The 21,753-nt window shown below is 38.0% G+C and overlaps 1 protein-coding gene across 2 annotated transcripts in view; it reads right to left on the bottom strand.

Annotated features, from left to right (window-relative positions):
* The window catches only part of cntn5 (contactin 5), a 150,356-nt gene extending 132,602 nt beyond the window's left edge, over nt 1-17,754 (bottom strand). The window contains exons 1-2 of one of the 2 annotated variants that reach the window (XM_014982727.2): nt 17,676-17,754; nt 15,757-16,082 (exon numbers count right to left, since the gene is read on the bottom strand). The gene's annotated coding sequence lies outside the window, so the exon portion shown is untranslated. Of the gene's footprint in view, nt 1-15,756; nt 16,514-17,675 lie in introns of those variants that run through there. The other variant, XM_088011649.1, reaches the window with a different exon arrangement.
* Nucleotides 17,755-21,753: the final 3,999 nt, after the last annotated feature.

Below are 21,753 nucleotides of genomic sequence, written 5' to 3'. Positions count from 1 at the left end.
AAGTCCATGTCCCATAGCCCTACTAAGCACCGCATTGGAAAAATCCTATATTTAATACACAGAATAGAAGGAATGAACTGGTATCTATCCAGGAAAGAAACAAAATCCAGAAGTACATCACAAAAACGGCCACCAGAAACCCAGGAAACCAACTATTAGATCTGGTAAGTGAACTAAAGGTCATATCTAATGTAGCAAACATGTGACCTGATTCCCCTGCTGAAATCATGTGGCATATGTTGCTATGGTAACCATACTGTGGTGTGTAGAATGGAAAATGCCATTAAAAAATAAAAAAGTGCATTTGGGGAGACTCGCAGCAGTGACGGTTATCTGTAAACGGTCAGCAGAACATTTCACAGCTGGAAAGTGGAGCACGAGATCCACTACGCTGAAAGGAAAACATCCCCAGTGGAAGTTCGTACCGTCCCACGACGCGTTTGTCGCAGCGATGCACGTATCTGATTAATCACCAGTTCATTTCGGAGAAAACCCCCACAGTCTGCCGTCTCAGGTGATAAAATGCTTCAGTTTCTGTAATGTAGATGCTGCTTGCTGCTTATTTATTGCTAATTAAAACAGGGATTATAATTTGCTGTCATCTGCTGAATCTATAACCATTAATCCAGATAAATTAATCTGGATTAATTGCAAATGACAGTAAATCCAAATGTAATTATGACAACAGTGGAACTTTGTTAGACTAAATGATCAATACGGATTCAAAATTTAGTTCATCATTTTGACTTGATGGGGTTGTTGTGCCTTGAAAACATCTGCTACCCCAAAGTCATTTGTACTTGACAAGTGCATAAAAAACACCAACTTTTTCACATTTTGTCACTTTACAACAAGATTTAATAGGTTTTTAGGGGGATTCGATGCAACAAACTGACCAGGTTTCCTCATTTTCTTCTACTGCTCTCTAGTTTGCCCTTATTTCAACTGTAAACTTCATGTTTTCTCTCGGTTCTTTTGTTTCTCTCAATGATGCGACATAATCTGGTGGATTCCTGCATATAGAAAACTTTTTAAGCTAATTTCAAAAACCACTTGCGTTGTGCTCTGTTTTCAAGGGTTCAAAGTTTGGGATAATGTTTTGTAAAACAATGGTCTTTTAAACTTTATATCTGATGGAAATCCATTTACTAAACATAATTTTATTTACAGGTGTCTGAAAAATGGTGATAAACTACATATTAGTGCTTTAGTGTTTGAATATGAACAATAAAGCACCTTTCATTTCAGTTGTGCCACAAAATCTAAGTGGGATTCTTTGAAATTTGTGGTCAAACTTTTAGACCAATAAAATATTTTTGAACATGAGTTGAATTTGAAAATAAGACAAAATATGATTCTGCAAGGTACTATTTATATATGATGCAAAGATTGTAGAGGTGCTTAATTAAAAAAGGTAAAATTGATCATCTTGAACTTTTCTGTCTCAAAAACCATTTTAATTGGGAAATATTAAACCCTAAAACTGATATAGCTTTTCGTGCTTTACAACTATATACACACTTACCATAATTGACCTGCTATTAGGCCTGTCACAATAACAAATTTTGCTGAGCAATTAATTGTCTAAAAAATTATTTCTATAAACGATAGTATTGTTTCAAGACCTTTTGACACTGATTTAATGTAGATGAATGGATGCTATTTCCTGCCATAGATAGATACACTTTATTTTCAAAAGAACACATAACACTGGAACTAATGAACTAAATAAGTAAAACAACCAAAAACAAAAATAAAATGGATTCTCAGACTCCATTAACAAGAAACATACTTGAATAAAAACTAAACAACATAAAGCCAAAGTGGAAATAAATACTGCATTCAACCAAAAGAGTGCAGATTACGAAGTCTGTATACTATATTGGCCTTCGGTAATTACTAGATTTAAATAGAGAAGACGAGCACATCCGACTAATGCAGTAGTTCACACTACACGATTTTTTGCCCCTATTTTCCCCCTTATGACAATCTTAGATCGTTGGCCGATCTAAGATTGTAACCGATCATCCTGTAATGTGATGTAGATCGTCGTGGCCGCTCCGATCTAAATCAGGGGTTTTCCCCGACTGGGAGCTTAACGCTGAATGTGACAGGTAGCCAATCAGAAAGCGCGGATTCTCCTCTGCGCTTTCTAAGGGGAAACTACGGAGGGGAATCCCAAACAGCTGAACCCGAAGTTCAGCGGACATAAAATGGAAACAACATTAATGTTTATTCAACATTTTGTGCAAAGAATATAGAAATGACAAGGGGAGGAGTTGGAGCCAAATTGCTACCGCAGTTGATAAACCCGGTAACTTTTCAGCTGTTCTTCGTTAACGTGACATAAATAGGTTATAATGATTTTCATTCAGTCAGGACTTTACGCTGATTCTAGCCACATGCATCACAGGTAGATTCTAGTAAAGCATTGATTAATGCACCGTTATTCCTAGGATTTCTGTCGGCTAATGTGTCTCTCAGGTTTTGAAAATGGGCCGACAACTGTGCCGTCTGCGCTGGACATTACACTAAGGAAATGAGGAAGGGAGGGTCAGTGGAGAGCACCGGAGCTGAGCCTTTTTTCATTCAGTGTCATCAACAGAAAGAAAAAAAGGCAGGAAGAAACGATAAAGCGATAATTCAAATGAGGTCGAGGTTTAATTTATCGTGCGATTAATTGATTTATCGTTTATCATGACAGGCCTACCTGCTATATAACCATTTTATGTTCATTTATAGTGAACATCAATAACAAAGTATAAGAGCAAATAAAACCATAGCTCTGCAGGAATATCACATTTTCTACCATTATTCAGAGAGGATATAGATAATCCTTACACCAAGTGTAAACACACTGTATACTTTATTTGCAAAACAACATTTAGGTCTGCGAGCGTGGAACTGGGATTGATTAAAAACAAACCACTTGCATTACTATTCTAATTTTATTGGCTCAGATATTCAGCCGTTGTCCATTTCTCCTTATCTCTCTTTTTCAGATTCCAAAATAATTTTAACCTGTTGGTCTCAGGTTGTCATTCACAATGACAGGGGTGTCAAACTCCAGTCCTCAAGGGCCGCTGTCCTGCAGTGTTTAGATGTGCCACAGGTAAAAAACAGTGGAATGAAATGGCTTAATTACCTCCTCCCTGTGTAGATCGGTTCTCCTGAGCCTTGCTAATGACCTAATTATTCTTTTCAGGTGTGGTGCAGCAGAGGCACATCTAAAAGTTGCAGGACAGAGGCCCTTGAGGACTGGAGTTTGACACCTCTGTCACGAGAGGACCCAAATTTGGGTCCTCTAGTGACAGACAGGTTAAAGAACGAGCCGCTTCAGCTGTGATGTTGCTCAAATTGAACCAGACAGTAATATACTAGACATTAAGCTATTTTATGTTGCAGCATTAGAATGTCATCTGTTCGCCGCAGTTCAGGAAATAATTAAGTTCAGACTTTTGGACATTTTGTAATAGATATAATATTATGCAAGAACACTTTCTACAACTCTTAAGTTAGGATAATATCTCCTACATTTCTGTAATAAAAGAAGAGCTAATATATAAATATTAGCTCAAGCCAACAGATGGATTTTATTTGAGATGGTTGATAAATGATGGACAGTTTGTGGTTGGTGGAATGCGCCAAAAAAAAAAAAAAAGTCCTCTAAACCGTTTCAAGCTATTCCATAAATGTTCTCCCTTTGAAGCTGGACTAATTAAATTACCTAGATGAATGTATATGTGCTCAGACTGCTGAACGCCCGGCTCTCCTGTGCAGCAGATGTTTTACGTAGCTGATTAATTACAAACCTCCAGTTGCTGGGCAATTTGAAAGTGCTTATCAACTGGTCAGATGAGATTTCAGCTCGGCGGTTTTACAGCTGTATTGTTAAGTGATTATTTGGAACTTTTTCAAAACAAACCGCGGATCCTGTTGGTTTCTCCGATTCCAGTAGCCGCCACTTCACTTTAATTTATGTATTTGCAAATTATTATGCTCCGTCAACCCTTGCTGTCACCGGGTCTTATTAATATCCCATAAATATCACATCTATTGGCCGACTGGATTGCTGGGAAATGAGACAATTCAGCAGCTTTTTCTCAGTCAGGTGGGGTTTATTCCACAGCTTTATGAGGTGCACAAACATCAGTTAAAGTGAAAAGTAAATTTTGACCGAAAACGACAACCACAACTGCGAAAGTGTCTTTGCTGCACCAAGAATCATTATTTGGAGTACAATTCGTCTTTTGTTTGGTTATTTCTGGACCATCGCTGTAGCCACAATGCAACCCACAGCAAGCTGACAGCTGACATCATGAAACGGTGTAAACCTCCACACTTCAGCTTTCACCACGCAACAGCAGCACTGAGTGAAAGCTTCAAAGAACAGCTCTCTGGCTTTTATTTCCAGAGCGATGCATCGTCGCTACAGTCTTATCCCAGAGCCTAATGAAGCCTCACTTCTGTCCAAATATCTGGGGGACAATTTGTTGATACTGGGTCAAATATCTGTTGTAGCACTGATTTCAGATCAGGTCGTTTAACTCCATCAGATATGCATCAATTAACATTTGAACTGCGACTCTTCAATTATTTTCAACTAATGTGGCTATTTTTCCATCACTTCGTGGCATAAAAAATAAAAATCTTGAAGCGTATTCAACTGCCTCCCCTGTGCCGAATGAATCTAAGGTTTGTCACGCAAGAGCAAATAAAGAGGGACTAAGCAAACAGAGCTAAGCACAGCAACCCTCTCCGTTGTGTTTTATAGATTTCTTCATACACTTTTCATCTCTATGGGGAAAGCAGGTGTGAGAGTAGAAGGTAGAATATCATCAGGATCCGGCAGGATGCATGGCTTGATATGCTTAGCAAAAGGTGACCCTAAAACACTGTATGCCTTTCTTTTTGCCAGACTCAGTGCTGGTAAATATGGTATGCAAGGTTTCCAAATGACTTATGGATCCCGAGAACAGAAGGTCCTTGACGGAAAATAATCATCTGAGAGAAACTGAACAGAACTGGCCTGAAGGGTTACTCTCAGGGCAACAAAAAAAATGTTTGCATTTTGGAATGAGTCATTTTTTAAATGCATGAAGTGGGTTGACATGATGGAAGACGGCTTGAACAGCAACAGTAGTCGGGAGCTAGAAAAAGCCCACAGAAGATTAACTGGCTAATATCCGTGACAGTGTCAGAAATGAAAAAATATTTGACTTTCCAACTTTATTTGACACTTCCACTTTAAAATAAAACTTAAAGTGGTTCAAGTCTAAAACACTGAAAATACCACGTAATTAACAGTAGTTAGCCCAATTTTTAGCATTAATTAAAGTTAGCTCCCTTTTGGGTGATTAGTAAATATCAACTAAAAATGATCCAACGCTTTCACAGTGGAAGAAGCAGGCACAAAAGATTTTATAGCATCACTGGATAATGGAGCAAATAAGCAATTAAATGACAAAAAAAAGCAATGCCGGTTGCTAGGCAGCAGCAAAAAGAGGAAGTGGGAGATCATACATTAGCAACTTTGCAGCATGTGGAGTCCATAAAAGCATAGTGTGCAATCAATGGTCCATAGTGCTGCGGCAGAGGAGTCGTTGCAAAGTTTAAATGCAATGGTTGAGTACAGAAGGCAAGAACCAGAGCAGACTGAAGGATCGCCTGACAACCATGGCGGAGGAAGAGTGGAAGCACTTCATACCAGTGGGTAGCCGAGCAGGTAGGTTAGCCAGCAGCAGCGGAGAAATGAAATGTTCAATAAGCACCCAAGAGACAGGATATTGTTTCAGTCTGAGCAACAACAAATAATAAAAACGCATTTAACATTTATCAAAATAATCATGTAACTGAATATTAGTTTGCTATTTTTTGTTAGCTTTATGTAAGTAAAATTAATCAGTACATTTTTAATCTTAAAACTTAAGCCGAACTACTGAACCATTTTTGAATGATGGACTGAAATTAAGGGTGTTTCCACATCTGAGAGCCCAATGGACTCAGTTTGACTGGGGACCAGAATTGCAGCATTTTCAGCTGATTTGGTTCACCTTCAAACTGCACTGTGTCAAACACACCAAACCCTTTGAAAAACTTGTTCCCCTCCTCACCTGTGGTGGCGCTGCATCAAGAACTGCTGAAGGAAATGGCAAACTCTGAAGAAGGTTTATGTGTTGAGCGCAACTTCCTTTTTCTCAAAATGTAAATAAAAAATGGAGTGCCATCAGATTTTAGTAGTTGCAGGATTTCTCTTTTGTGTTTGTCAAAAGACTATGAGCCATTTCTCGCTCTAGCGCCAGACTCGGGCGTTTGTTTTGGTTGCATTTACCCAGAATGCACCTGCCCTATCGTTCGGTTTCTGCTTTCAGGGCGGTCTCTGGTCCACTAGGCGTTTACATAGACATTCAAACCTCACCAGATTCACTTCAACCAAACGGAGAACTAAGTTTTCAGACAGACCACAGTTCGATTGCACATTCGCACAAACAAACCAGAATTCAATTAAACCGGACTAAACTAACTGGTGTGAATGAACCCCAAAATACATGAGGAATAAAGGCATCATCACAAGACATGGACCGGTTGCCAGTACAAGTTATGCTCCGATTTCATAAGATTACATTTCTGTCATAAATCTAAAATCCTAGAGAGACAAGAAACTATCTGACTGAAACATAAAACATTCCCCTTCATCTGTTGCTGCATCCTGCTGGCTGGAATTGGATACAACAACTTTTCTCTCATGAAAAAACTGTCATATTCAAAAAAGAAAGAAAGTAAGTGGAACTCATTTGATTGATTAACTACACACAATGTTTTTAAGGCTTTTGCCTGTGTTAATTATGACCTTCCACTTAGAAATAATGAAAACGTGACATTTAGGATGAAAATATTCATGAAATGTGACTATTTCCAGTCAGGAGTGCCACACTTCACTCTTATCTAAATAACATTTTAAAATCTGTTGAAGAGCTATGCGTAGCATGTAGTGGAGTGCTGGTGCTGATTGCCTGACCAATTAACAAGCTATGATCCATTTTTTTGTAAGCAATAAAATGTGGAAATCTGTTATTTTAGTTGCACTTGGGCCAATTGCTTCTCTGATGAAATTGCAAGTAAATTTAAAAAATGTACTCTACTCAAATGTGAGAATCTTGTATTGATTTATATATAGTTCACCTTCAATACATGACTGCAATATGAGTTGGACACAAGCAGCATGTAGAGAGTTCACCTGTTTTCATCTGATAGTTTTTCACATATTGTTTTTTAGGGTTACTGTAGTGACTTCAGGCCACAATGCCACATCGCATCATCAAGCAAGGTAGATGTTGACGACTAAACTCACCAGGCCTCCATGGCCTTTTCAGTAAGATCAAAGATGAACTAAAAAAATCTGATTCGAAGTAAAAAAAAAAAAAAAAAAAGCTTCACATTTTTTAAGGAATTTACTGTTTTGCCGGCCGTTTCTCGCTTTGCCCTTTAGAAGTTTGAAAAATTCAAACAACAACAGCAGATGTAAATGGATGCTAATGTGAACAAAGGTTTGGATTGTCTGAGAAGATGTGAAGTAAAAATGATTTACCAACACCTGGGATCAAGATGCAGGTTCAGACATTCTCATCTCTATTCAGCTAGAAATTATACAAAAACCTTACAAGTCGTCCTCTTCTAAGCCCAGTTACAACTTTGTATTTCTATCTCAAGAGTTGTCAGTTAGCATTAGGATGAATCCTACTTTCTGAATGTTTTAAATCTGAAGGTCAAATATATGTCACTAAATTCTGCTCTTCTTTAACTTTGTACTATCAGCGTGATGCAGATGTAGCCTTTGGATCTTATATGAGACTCTTAAAATGGCGTAGCCTGATTATACACCTTCATCTCACTAATCTTTCTTGGGCATGAGATTGTTACTTTTGAGAGATAACAAATCAAAGAGTCTTCTACTTCATCATGCCCATGGTAGATAAGGCCTCTTTACTGTCACATAAAATCAGGAGCTTCCTTCTGGGGGAAAAAATAAATAAATAAAACTCCATCCTAAGGCAATCTCCCACCATCAACTCCCTCCACAACATCTCTGCAAGAACTGAAACTTTTTTTCACATACAAAAACAATAAACTCCCAAACAATTCTGAAATAGTATTTAAAACTTTTACCATATCAGACGTTAGAGATCTTAAAGTCTGACATGCAGATGTCCTCAGATTCCCAAATCAACGCTGCGTGGAATTACCTTTTGCTGTCAACTGCAAGTTTTTTGGGATATTCTTCTTTCAGCTTTTTAGATGCAGAGATTTATGCCTCCATTTATTTACAAAATAGCTCAAGAGAAATCAGAATCTGAGGATGCTGGTTTGTTGTTGTATTGTATTATGAATCTCCAGGCCTATCTCAAGTCTTTGGCGAAGACTACTTTACACAGCAGGTCTTTGATGCTCAGTTCCAATGTTTCTGCTAAAATGCTTTTTTTTTTGCCTGGTCATTCACACTACCGACTGATGCGATCGAAATCAGACTTATGTGTGAACGATTTATGACCCTAAAGCAACCCGCATGCGCAGATTAGGAAGATGGGCATCACGCAGAATCACACCGTTTATAGAAATGATAACAGATGCCGCCATCTTTGGATTTATTTTAATGTTATTCAGAAATGGAGCCGACAGCATTTTCACGACAACAACATGAAGGAAACTGATCAAAAGAAAGCAAAACTAACAGTGATAGCATTTTGAGCAGCGCTCTCTGTTTGGATGTGTAGTCGGAACCAGGAGTGCTGGGATTGTGATGCGATGCGTTTCACTCACAGACTTCTGTCGTGAATTTCAGAATTATGATTTTCAGCCGCTGCTCACATCTGGACATACTGCATCTGGCTTCTTCAGGTGCAGAATTTTGACGGATGGCTTACGTCAGCGACGTGAAAATCGGATAAAATGTGACAAGATTGAGACTGCAGTGGCTTTGAAAGGCATTAGACACAAATCAGATTCAAAACTCTTCAAGTGGCACAAGTCAGACATTTTGGGGGTGAAAAGATCAAAATGCTGTGAATGAGTTGGATATGGGTCACATTTTTCTGCTGTATGCCTTCATGGATTCCTTTATTTAGCTCCTTTTGGTCATCAAGTCTGAACAGCCTCGTTCCTCAAAGAACGCATTCCCACAGCATCATGCTGCTATCTCAATGTGGGTATTTTTTACCCTCCCACCACTCAAAGCGTTGTGCATGTAGGTCAGAAAATCCAGTAGTGGTCTCACCCAACCACAGAAACTTCCTCCACATGTTTGCCGTCTCCCCTAACATGACTTGTAGCAAACTAGACAATAAATCTTCCAGCTGTCTTTAAACAAAACTTTCTCATTGTCATACTTGAGTTCAGACCAAATTCTCTGGCTGCTCCCCTATTGGCAGTCCTGTCATCAGATTCTCCCACATGAGTTGTGGATGTGAGGTTCTCAGATTTATGCTGTCCTTGCCTGAAGTTTTGCAGAAGCCATTTTCCATTTTCGGATGATGTATTGGGAAAGACTCCATGAGATGTTTATCGCTGGGGATGGTTTACAACCCAGCCTTGCTTTTAAAACTTCTCCACAGCTTTAATATTGACCAATCATGGTCTGCATGATGCTCTGTGTGAACTTTTATTAACATCAGGGCTGGGCAATTAATCAATACCAATACAATATTGCGACAGACACATCATCAATATCAATAGATCAGATAGAATATTCAATAATTTAACTGAACTCTGATCCAGAACTGCACAGCATTCTGGGGGATGTAGGCAGAGGAAAGGCTCAACCTCTCACGTCTAGCTAAGAAAGGTTGGTGACATCCACTAATTCACTCACTCACTCACTGGTTGCCTAGCAACAACCTGTTGAGTAACTCGAACAGAAGCAGTTTCAGGTTTTGTCACCCTGCTTAAAAATAAAATAAAAAATACTCATAGATCCTCATTACTAATTAGATTAGTACATTAGAATACATAAGCAAGCCACACTCTTCAGATTTTTATTTATAAGAAAAAAAAGGGGTTGGTGTGTTGCACAATATTGGAATAAAATGCAACAAAGTTTGTGGTTCCCATGTAAAAAAAAAAATATTGTGAATGCTCTTTCCCTTTCATTGCAAATTCTGGTTTTATTCAGTTGGTTTTGTTGTTAAAACGCTTCTCAAACCTCTCTACTCAATTTCATGCATTCAGCTAACACATTCACACTTTGAAACCAGCCATTTAAACAGCAACCCAGGGGAGGCCCGCGGCTAGCTACAGATGACTTGTTCAAAGTTAACACAATGAGGACAGCACAAAGGCAAACAGTTAGAGGGCCTGCATAATTAGCCAACCCGAGGCGGAGGCACGTGTTAGCTCACCACACCAAATTATTTCAGCAATTTTACAGCCGATTCTGATACAAAAAAGAATCTGCAAACGGAGGAGCGGAAGCCCAGACAGCGATTCCGCCACACCACTTGTGCTAATTGCATTTCTGCCTTACAGATGCACACATTTGGCATGGTGCGGGGATTGACTGGCCAACAATCTGACAAGGACGAGATCAGAACCCTGACAAACGATGCTAAATGAAGACGCCTCGCCGAACACGCTCCGTGGAAGGAGGACGCAAAACCCGGTGGCCAATTAACCGTTTTTTTATTCTGTTTACATGAGCTTTCGGAGTGACACGGCGGCGGGACGTCAGCTCGCACGTTTGACTCATTGGACATCAAATCGAAGTCATTCATAACAGTGACAAGCAGAGGGATGGGGGGTGCGGAAAGTCGCTCTTTCTTAGGCAGATGTTTCAAGGCAATTATATAAATTAAGCTGTCAGATGGGTCGTGAGGGACGTTTGTCTTCCAGGCTCGGATAGACCAGTGGGCCTCCCTCCCTCACAAACAAAGCGCTTGATGAGAAAGCAGAGAAAAGGGTTTTTCGCTTCTGTCAAGATCACCAACGCTGCTTATAGGAAATTTCTTTAATCTGAACAAATGCATGTCATCTCGCATCTTAGTGGGGGAACGATTCCCAAGGGAAACGCTCTTAGTCACTGTTGTGTTTTTGAGAGCAGAATTACACCCTAGCATCCTCTGGTCACACAAAACATGTTATTTACATATTCCACAGTGCTCTGCAATTTCCTTTTATTTATTTCCGTCAGTCGACTCGCCATATAAAAAATACCAACAGGGTGCTGTACAGCTGCGTGGTGTGATATCATTTTCCCGTCTTTCAACAATCTTTGGGGACCAGTTGAGTACAAACATGTCAGCGAGGCGTTTTTGTCTGTTCTCACTTTATTATAGCTCTTGGGCATTTGTCAGTAAAATAGAAGTCCCTCGGGAACCATTACCTTTGTGAATCTGTTTCTATCTGGAGCCGCTCTCACTTTGGGTTTTTTTTTTTTTCCCGTCCAAGTGTCCCAAAGGGTTTCCTCTATCAAAGATGTCATTTTCAATTAGCCATACTCTAAATGACTGTCTGTGGGCTCGTGTCAATAAAAATTTCATTTATGAGGATGAGGCAGCTGTAAATAAAAGATTTATTTCATTTAAATGAAGGTGAGCAGATCATCTCACACCTGTCCTCTCGTGGATTTTCCAACATTTTTAGAGCATCTTCTGCAAGCAAATAACTGATTAACATCCAATAAAGGACAGAGGTAGACGCAAATACATGCCGAGTGAAATTGGCGCAGCTGTGCATTTCCTCCAGCGACTCCCCTGATGCGCAGGTGAATCTTCTTAGGATTGCTTCATCTGGTGACTTAAACCTTATATCTCTGGGTGAGAGAAGCTGCGCTCAGATTACCTGAGGAAATGAAACTCGGTTGTATATATTAACGGCATGGAAAACATTTAGCTGTTTAAATTACAAGCTCGCAATAAAGCTTTACGTCCATCGTCAGGCGTTGATGGACGCTGTGTAACATTAACAGGAAACAATGAAAGTATCAACCTAATGATGGAAAATGTGGGTAAATTTTTCACTGCTGGGATCAAACTGGGCACAAAGGGTTTAGTGGTTCCAAGATTTTTAAAAGTTATGCCTATTTATGACTTAAAATGTGACATGGTGGCCAGAAATTTATTTATTTATTTATTTTATGTGTAGCAAAGAGTCGTAGAATGATGACCCTCACCCACTTGCTATACGCCGCGAATGAGTTGGCTGTTAACTACGGCTGATAAATGTGTCTGTTTGGTTGTGTTTTAAAAAGGGATGGTCAATTTTTCAGTTTCTTTTTTTGCAACTGCTGCCAGCTATAGCATTTTTTAATCTACAGTTTAAATCCTTGCTACTTTAAGGATGACTCCATGCTCTTATGGCTGAAAGCTACTCCAAGTTAAGTGGGTTTAGTAAGTGGTTAAAGGAAAAGTCAGAATTTTTTTAATGACGTTCTAACAAAAAGGGTAAGCGTTCATCACCTGCTTAATGGATGAAAAGAAAAAGACGACAATCATGCTTCCATTACCATGTTATTTATTAATACAAGTACATTTAGGTTTGCTAGACTGGTAAATTTTCAAATAATGTTTATGGCTGAAAACTGTTTACTTCCATACTCCGTCTAAAGATTGTTTTAAATTACCCAAAAGTATGAAATTGGAAGACTGTTGTCTGTCTATAAAAACAAAAATTTGGTTAGGTTGTAAAGATAATTTTACGAAAATGTCTTACAATTATAGAAGTTAGTTTGTGGAATCCCTTTGATGATGAAAATGTAGAACTACAGAGACTGAAGTCTACATTGAGTGTATTTAAAGTTCATTTTGTATTTGTTTGTTCTTGGATATCAAAAATAAGTGATGCTTCAGTTTTTTGTTCTCTATTTTTTATGGCAAAAATTGATGACTATCAAAAATCCTACCTATATAAGATAAGTCTCTATATAAATTGAGTATAAATCCAGAATAATCAATTATAAAGGCTGAAACTAACAGCTAGTCCAAGTGAGACAAACTTCTATCATCTTAAATTAACTCGACTCCCAAGAAACATTACAATAATTTAACTATTTATGCTTAAACTGTTTAAAGTTGCTTATGGCTAAATTAGTATTAGAGTGTGGGTTTTGATGTCTTCGATGATTTTATCTTGTTTTTATCTATTTATTAATTTCTTTTTATTTCTCTTTCTCACTGTTTATGTTTTAATGATGTAAAGCCCCCCGGAAAACGTCCCAGTTAAACAACGTTTAACTGAAGTCCTAAAAGGGGTGCAGGTTTTAATGTTTTTATCTTTTTTAATCTTTTCCAAAATGTCTCTCTTTCTCACTGTTTATTCAATGTCACATGCTGTTTTTAATTTAATTATGTGAAGCACTTTGAAATGCCTTGCTGCTGAAATGTGCTATACAAATTAAATTTGATTGATTGATTGATTGAACCTCAAACAGGTGTCATTTTGCACTGAATGGACATTTACTGAAAAGCTGATGACTATTTAAAGGGGGAAATTGAGGTAGGAGGTGGTGCGAAACCAAAGATCTTCCTGTTTCTCCATGCTGAGAAAGAAACACACAAAGCATTTGAATAAACCCATATAATACATTTGCTTTTGATATACGTCATCTTGTTACTTTGACTGGAAATACTTGTTACATTCATCGTGTAATTTGATCACTAATGACTCACCACCTCCTACCTAAATTGCCTGAATAACTAACTTTTCTTTTTCTGCATAAATAACTGCAACACACAAGATGTTTTAAACATTCGTAAAATAACCAGACAGCAATTCAATTCAAAAACCTCGAACTATTCCATAAACTTTATCAACATCAAAGTAGCAATAACTAAATTATCCAAATTCCAATATCTTTGTTTTTAGCAGCAGCAGGAATAACTGTTGCTTTGTTGTTTTGCTGCAAAAGCAAAAAATTACAAAGTTACTGCTGGACACTTCAGGCTGTATTTTGATTATGTCGCTAATTGCATCAAGGCTGCAGATTATTTAGGTGTGAAAACATGAAAGTAAAGAGAGCAATGTTTGAAAGAACAGAAGAAGGTTTCACTTAGCCGGCAAAGATTTCCTGAAAAGGTAATCAGAACTCTGTATGGACTTCGATCCGTTCCACAGAAATACAACGGAGGGTCGGATAAGTACATCAAATTACATATACTTTGAAAATGAAAGACAAAAAAAGCATTGAACGCTTCTTTTCTCTTTGCAAATCAAACATTCACATACAAATCATTCCGGCACTATAGACTAATACAGCCGGCCAACTGTTGAAACAGTTTCAATCAAAGCAATTATTAGACGAACAGAAACCATTTCCTTTAGCCAGAAAACTGTACTTGTACGTCGCCTATTCTTGAAATATCCTGTATTACATTGTAAAACTTCAATTTCTCTCCTGGGTGTTGGAATTTAACAGCACATTTGTTTTCGTCTTCCCTTTTCCCCGACAGTATTTGAATGAGTAATGTGTGCATCAGCGGGGCTTCAAAGTAACACGTAATCAGAAATATCACATAAATTTTAATTTATTAGGTTTCTGGAAAACGCAGAGCGCAAGCAAAGAAAACTGGCCCAAAGGTTGATCATCTGGATATCAAGCCGCGTTAACACCCTTAGTTACTTTAATTTAGAGTCATGGCTTAAAATAGTCTAATATTCTGTCCTAATGCCTCTGAGTGGACCTACATTAAAAATGAAGAGTGCCCAAGGCAGCAGAGCGATTTACTGACAGCAGACAGATCTTTTAAAGGCTGTGTTTTTATCCTGCAAACTTCATTCTGGCTGCCATCACTTTAATAATTGCTATCGCTGGGAAGAGTAAAAGAAAAAAAAAAAAATCACACACACCTCAGGAAAATAAAAGAGAATCATATTGTCATCAACTAATGGCAAAATAAGACCCCCGTCTCTGTGCAACGTAGAGAAAAGAAGCCAAATCAATAAGATCAAAAGGGAGACAGAGCCTCTGAGCCACAATGCAGAACCCAGCAGTCACCGGCAGATGATGGCATCATATCCAACCACAACAAAGCCAACAAAAAAAACAGAAAGAAAAATCTGGATTTCTTCAATTTGCATATCTCTGATTAGATGAATCCTGTGGGTCCACTTGTGTGGTAAGTGGTGTGTTAAAAGCCGCCTGCTCAGCCTGACAAAAAGACGCCAGAAGGACCTGGATCTGCCCTCGTACAGCAGAGCCCAGCTTTCTTCGCTTTCCCAAAATATATTTTCATAAATCCCTTTGAGCCGTTTTCAAAAGCAGCTGGACCTCAAACACACTTCTGTTCAAAGTAGATTTAAAAAAAAAACCCTCCTCTTTTATCCCTGGGATGTTGAGAGCTTTTATAGAGTAGGACACCTTTGACTTAAAACTGTATAAAAATAAAAAGGATGTTATGAACTCGCTGGAAGCCTGATGAACAGCAGAGATGTTTAATTTGGACACTTTGCAGTGGGTGCATCTTGTCACAGCCCCCTCGCCCACATGCTTGTTTCTTCCTTCACTCTCGCTGAAAAGAGGGAAGTTACTGAAACAGCATGCGGGCAAATACTCACACTTCATTCATTGTTGTCACAATGTCTCCCGGCGCGATTTCAGGCAGAAAGAAGAGAGTGAAAAACTCCTCATATTTGACTGTTTTCGAGATCATCGTCAGCAGAACTTGTCTGTTTTAAGCAACGTGAGTTCACTCAGTGTTTGTTGGAGAGAGGGGAGGGGAAAAACAACAACAAATAAAAATAGAAACAAAGTAGAGCAGGAAATGTACTCACAAATATTCAAAAAGTCCTCCTTCGGTGGGCGTTTTCCTTTCTGTTAAAAGATGATCTCTCCCGACCCTAAAAGGCGGAATGGCAGCTGTAGCACCGACATCCACTGAAGTCCCTTTGCTCCTCTATCGGGCTCGCCAGCGCAGGCGGCGCATCTCTTCGAGTAACCGAAACGACCGGGCCGTTTATTTCTATTTCTGAGCCCGTCGGTCCTTCCTCCGCTTCAGGGAGCAGTTTGGCTTGACGGAGCGCGGTGTCCGCACAGACTGCCTCCACCGCTGCAGCCAGCTGAGGCTTTCTCTGCAGCGCAGCATCCCAGCTCACTGGTGCTGCCGAGGAGAGAGGGGAGGAAAAAAAAAAAAAAGGTGGCCCCTCAGTTAGTTGTAAGGAGTGGCTTTGCCTCAGCATTGCTCCCATTCACATTTCTAGTGTGGGTGGTTTTCAGAACGGCGTGAATGCTTCCAGAAAATTAAAAAATGCAAAAGTTCACCAACTTTGATATTGAACAAGGTTGTATGAAAAACTTAGGCGATTATTAATGCTTAAAGAGAACGGCTGCGGGGTGAATGCAAGCCAAAAAATACTCACTTTCACAGTTGTATTGCCAGAATCTGTTCCTCAATTTTATTAGAAATTAAATTTAAATTAAATTTAAATTTGACTAGAGCTGTGCAATACTGCATTTTGTGTATATGTCCCATAAAACAGGGTTTGTATCGCCCATTCCAATACTTTAAGATTGATGTATCAAACTTCTAACCAGGTGTTTTTTTTCTTTTCCTTTGAATTATTTCGTTCAAACATCGACAGAATTAAAAGCTTGAATATTTGTACCAACCTCCATTTTCTACACTGCAAAAATTAATTTTGGTAAATTCTAGTCAGTGAATAATTGGTAAGAGTGAGTGGATCAACTTGAAATATCAATACCAAATGCGTATTAGTATTGGATCAATACTTGCATGATAGGAGCAATACTTTGTTTCAGATTCTCTTTTGAAATGTTATCTTTGTATTGTACTTTCTCAACTATTCTTTAAAAAAAAGATTTTGCTGTGTTTTCCTCTCAAATGATAAGTTTGCAGTTTAGTTTGAAAACAATGCGCAAAAATATGTTCGACAAACTTGATCCAAATTCTCTACTAGTTTTAACCAAATTATAAAGGAAAAAAATCATAAAAACACCTAAAGATCAGAAGTTTTATGATCTCCAAACCTTAAGTGTAACCTATCAGAGACACTGGTCCTGTATTTGCTTGGTATCAGATCGATACCATACAGTATTGCCTCTAGTAGTTGGAATTTTTCATCATAAACTGGTAATGAAAAGCACAATAAAGGTCAATTTATTCATTAAAACAAGCATTTATTTTTTCTTTTAAGCTGTCAAATGAACAAAAATTTAAGTTTGGTTCAATTTCCTTTTTCTTATTAAAATGATCATACTGAACTTTTTCACAGACAAAGAAACAAATCTAATAAGTTTGGATTAATTTATGCATTTTTACATTGTGAGCCCAATGCCAAAATATTCACCCCTAATCAACATTTGCATTGTGATATCATGGGCTGATGGATTGGTGTGGATGATGTTCAAATGTTGCAACTTTTGAAACTAAAAGCTTCTCCTGGTCCAGGGTGTAACACCAAACGACTAACTAAAATGATTGAAAAGCCCTCTGTCATTTAAAATGCATGTATTTACAATAAACCAAGGGGAAATGAGGACAAACATGATCTCTGAGGACAAAGCAATAAAGCAAACACCCACCGTCTAACTGGAAATAAAAGACAAAAAAGCTCCCTGGCTTCACATAAAACAGGAGTAAAGGAAGAACCATAAAGCTTACATTTTGATCTGAAACATCTCAGAAGAAAAACCCTTTCTGATCTGACGCTACAGACAAACTAAAGAAACTCACAGAATCACAAACAACATCAGTGCTGATCTGGACCCGCTGGGAAAGGGTGTGGCGCTTGGTGAGGGCATATTAATGCAGAGACTGATGAGCTGCAACACTTCAGCTGTGGCCTGTTCAGGTCAGACACACCAGCAGCAACACAGGACAAAGAGCTGTTGCAAACAGAGCCCCTAGAGGCCAGAGGCTGTAAGAACAGGCCGGGTTTTCTCTGTTTTTATTATTGTTACAGTGACATTCATCCATTATCTCTGGTTTGCTCTCCCCAGCCATTTGGGAGATCTCCTCCGGAGGAATCCGCTTTGGGTGTTCCTCTGGGATGTGTCCGGAACGCCTCACCAGGGAAACGTCCAGGATCCCAACCAGATGGCCCAGCCACCTCAACTGGCTCCTCTACTACAGAGAAAGTGTTTATTTTCCACACTGAGGCAAAACTAGATAAAATCATAAAAGAAAAAAAATGAAGGTGCTTAATCTTGGTTCTACTACATTTATTTGATTAATGAGCTTAGAGCTCGTCTTAAATTAGATCATTCTTAGATTGGAAGGTCTAACTTTTCATTGGAGCACCTGTTAGCTGTTAACTTACATAATTTACACAAAGAAAAGACAGAATTCATTAAAATCTGTTGTTTACAAATTCCTACCCCAATTTCGTTGCCCAAATCATATGTTGTTTTGCCAGAACATATGCAGGAGACAAAATGCGAATGAAAGTGGAATATAGATTTAGAACAGATTTTTGAATACAAGATGATATAATATGCTGAGTTCAAAAGTCTACTTTTGAATAAAATATGTGGTTATATTTTATCCATATTATGTATAGATTATGTAATGTTGATCCAAAGTAAGCTAGATACTCTTGTTTGGGGTTGGTAGATAAATATAAATAAGTATAAATAAGTATCCTCTGGTCTCAGTCCTTATCTGGGTTGGAAGAGTAGGAGTCTAAAAAATAGTTTCTAAGATAGTTTTTCTGGATTCTAAGTTCTAGTTGCTAATCAATAGTTATCTACTATGTAACTTAATGTTAATTTATGACTGTAAACATTTTGTGGTTGCTAAAAAAAAAGCTCAGCGATCACAAACTGTTTTTAAGCACAGTACCAAACTCTTTGTGGCATAAACCCACTTATTATTTACATATGTGCCTTTGACAAAACATTTGTTTTCGAATATGGATGTTGGGAAAACAAACAGTAATATGTCAGCAGAGCGTAAATGAAAAAGCTTGAGAGGTTTTGTTATGTTTTTAAAATTTCCTTTTGCTTTATTGCACAAGAAATATATTTAGTTTATAAGATCTGCAAAGCGACAAACCCCAGAGTGCCTCTAAACTGAGAGACTCCACAAAAGACGTTTCCCCTAAACATCCCGAGACACCTTGTTTGTATTCCAGGTTTATTCTACCACCGCTTTTCCATAGCGCCATAAAAAGCATTTGCATAATGTCTGCTCGGGTAGAAACACCCATCTTCAAAAGACAGGATCGTTATTCTTGGAGGTTGTGCATCCATGTATTTTCTGCAGAAAAAAAATCATCTTAAATCACATTAAGCAATTCATTTAACAGCTGGGGATTGAGGCTAAGGAAAAGAATAATTGACCAAAATAAACAAATGTCAAAGTTTTGTTTCAAGTAACATCAAATGAAAAACATGTTTGGGCTTCTTCAATCGCAAACAAAAAGTAATTACATGAAAATATGGCACAAAAAATCCCAATCAATACCGAGATGCAATTTTGACTTAAGATGTGGATTTTGTCGTTATTCTCTGAATATATTTTTAGGGTCACATATTCATTTTATTTTAATCTTAAACCCATTTTTAGTTTTAAGGATTTGTTTGCATTTCTCAAGGGAACATCTTTTGGCATCTCTTGAAAAAATAAATGCTAAACCTTAAAAATAAATGAAACTGAAAACTTTCATTCATATTTGTATATTCTCATCATGTGAAACAATTTGAAATTGTTAGTTTTCAGATCCCTAGCAATTTCTTGTAATAGAATTTCTAAATCTTTTTGTTTGTACCTTTAGGTCCCTAAGTACCACTGAATGCTATCTACATTAAACGCTAACTGATTATTTGAGATGCACGTTAGATAAATAAACTTTCTCTCCTACCAACACAAATGTGAGCATGTGGATTTTACAAAACTTAAAATTTAACTGAAATTGTTTGTTCTTTGCTTCAACAACAAATACTCCAGGTGGGTCCAGCTTGAAATCAAGGGTGAATCAAGTCAAGTCAATTGTTTGTATAGCACATTTCATCAACAAGGCATTTCAAAGTAAAAAAAAAAAAGAAGCATAATACAGAAACCAATTACAAAACAAGCATTAAACATTATGTTTTGTCAAATGCATCATCAAAATCATCAAGCAAATATAATAGATATGCAAACAGAAATACATAGCAGACTTTTCTGATCAACAGGACACTTTACCTGCTCATAGATCTGTACAGGTAGATTCTGAAGGTTGTTTGGGAAATGACTTATCTGAACTAGAGACGGCGTATCAATTTGTTTTGTTTATTTTAATTAGCTATTTTCAGCTTGTGAACAGTTCTTTTGAGAATAAATCGAGCAAAGTGAGGAGTATTACTGAGCACAAAGCTGAATTTAAAGGAAAATCTTTTTTTTTAAATCTGGAATAAAACTGGACTCTTTTTGAGATCTAAGTTTACAAAAAAAATCAGAAAAAAATTTCCTTTTTTTTTTTTTTCTTTTCATTTCCAGCTGTTTTGGAAGGGATAAATGTAATGTACGGTTTAGTTTTCAAGTATAATCTTTGGCATTTTGCATTCAGAGTACTTTGGGGGGAAAAAATAAATAAATCAGTTAATGTGGGCCGTGCAGCAGCGTCTCCTCCCAAACAGATCACTAATGGCTCTAGACTAGAGAGTATAGATTATCTCTCTCTGTTTCTCATATCAGTTACATAGCTCATATTGCCACCCTCTGCTGTGAGTCTTTGACTGACAATATGGAGCTAACAGCCTATCTCTATCCTCCATCATTAATTAAACAGTACCATGACTGAGTGCTCTTCCTATTGGGCGATTGATCCATCCAAGTGCTTGTGGCTGTTATCAGCTCTTAGATCAAATCTTTTCAAAGCAGTCTTCTAAGAGTTCCTTTTTACAGCTTTGCTTATTGGCACTGACATCAGTTGGACAGATTTGCTGATAGTATGTACAAATAAATGCATCACACACATTGTCGGTCGGCTGGCCGGAAATTGTGGCTTAAATACGGTTGGATTGGTGCCGATATCTTTATTCTGTGGTGGGGGATGGTGGGCTTGTCCAGGCTATATGCTTTGGCATTATAAATGTAAGCCAGCCAGGCACAGATAATACACACCATGGGAGCATGAACAACCAGAGTAAAAACACCACAAACAAAATTCTGTTTTACTCTTTATAAAGACAATTAAAATCTATATATAAAAAGACAAAATAAGAGACGATTTCATCTTCTTTCTTGTAAATATGTATTGTAGAGAAAGTTTTCATAAAAGAGGAAGAGAATTTCAAATATACATGGTAACAATCTGGGTGTTGTGACTGTTAAAGGGGCAGTACGATGTGTTTTCCAGGCACACAGAGCCATCTTACAAATTTGACTTTGTAATTTAACGAATTTAAGTCGGACCTCTGTCTCTTTAAGAAGCCCCTGCTCTTTCTGACACTCTGCCTTCAGGAAATAACCACAACATAGCTCCTCTGTCAGCCCTTTAGCAATGTTTTTACAGTGTTGCACTGAGAAGTAGCTTGTATGATGAACTTAGCAAATGTTCAATTCCACCAAGTGTTTGCTAATTGCTGCTGGCTAGTCTGAAGGAGCTGAGTGGGAGGAGTCAGAAGCTCTGCACCTTGGAAACCGCAGCTCTGAGGAGGAGCTTCATCCTCGAGGGCGGCACTCATCCATCCGTCGTTTTGCACAGAAGATGGTTGCCATGGGAGATTAAAGGATTTCACAAACATACATGAAAGAATCAAAGCAAAACTCCAGGTATGTTTTTGTAAAGCTTCATGTAAAGCTCAAAAAGTGTAATTTTACATAATAT

Source organism: Poecilia mexicana, unplaced genomic scaffold (genome assembly GCF_051168715.1).
Source record: "Poecilia mexicana isolate PSO_F unplaced genomic scaffold, ASM5116871v1 scaffold_13, whole genome shotgun sequence".
NCBI lineage: Eukaryota > Metazoa > Chordata > Actinopteri > Cyprinodontiformes > Poeciliidae > Poecilia > Poecilia mexicana.
This window is presented reverse-complemented; position numbering and strand designations above follow the sequence as displayed.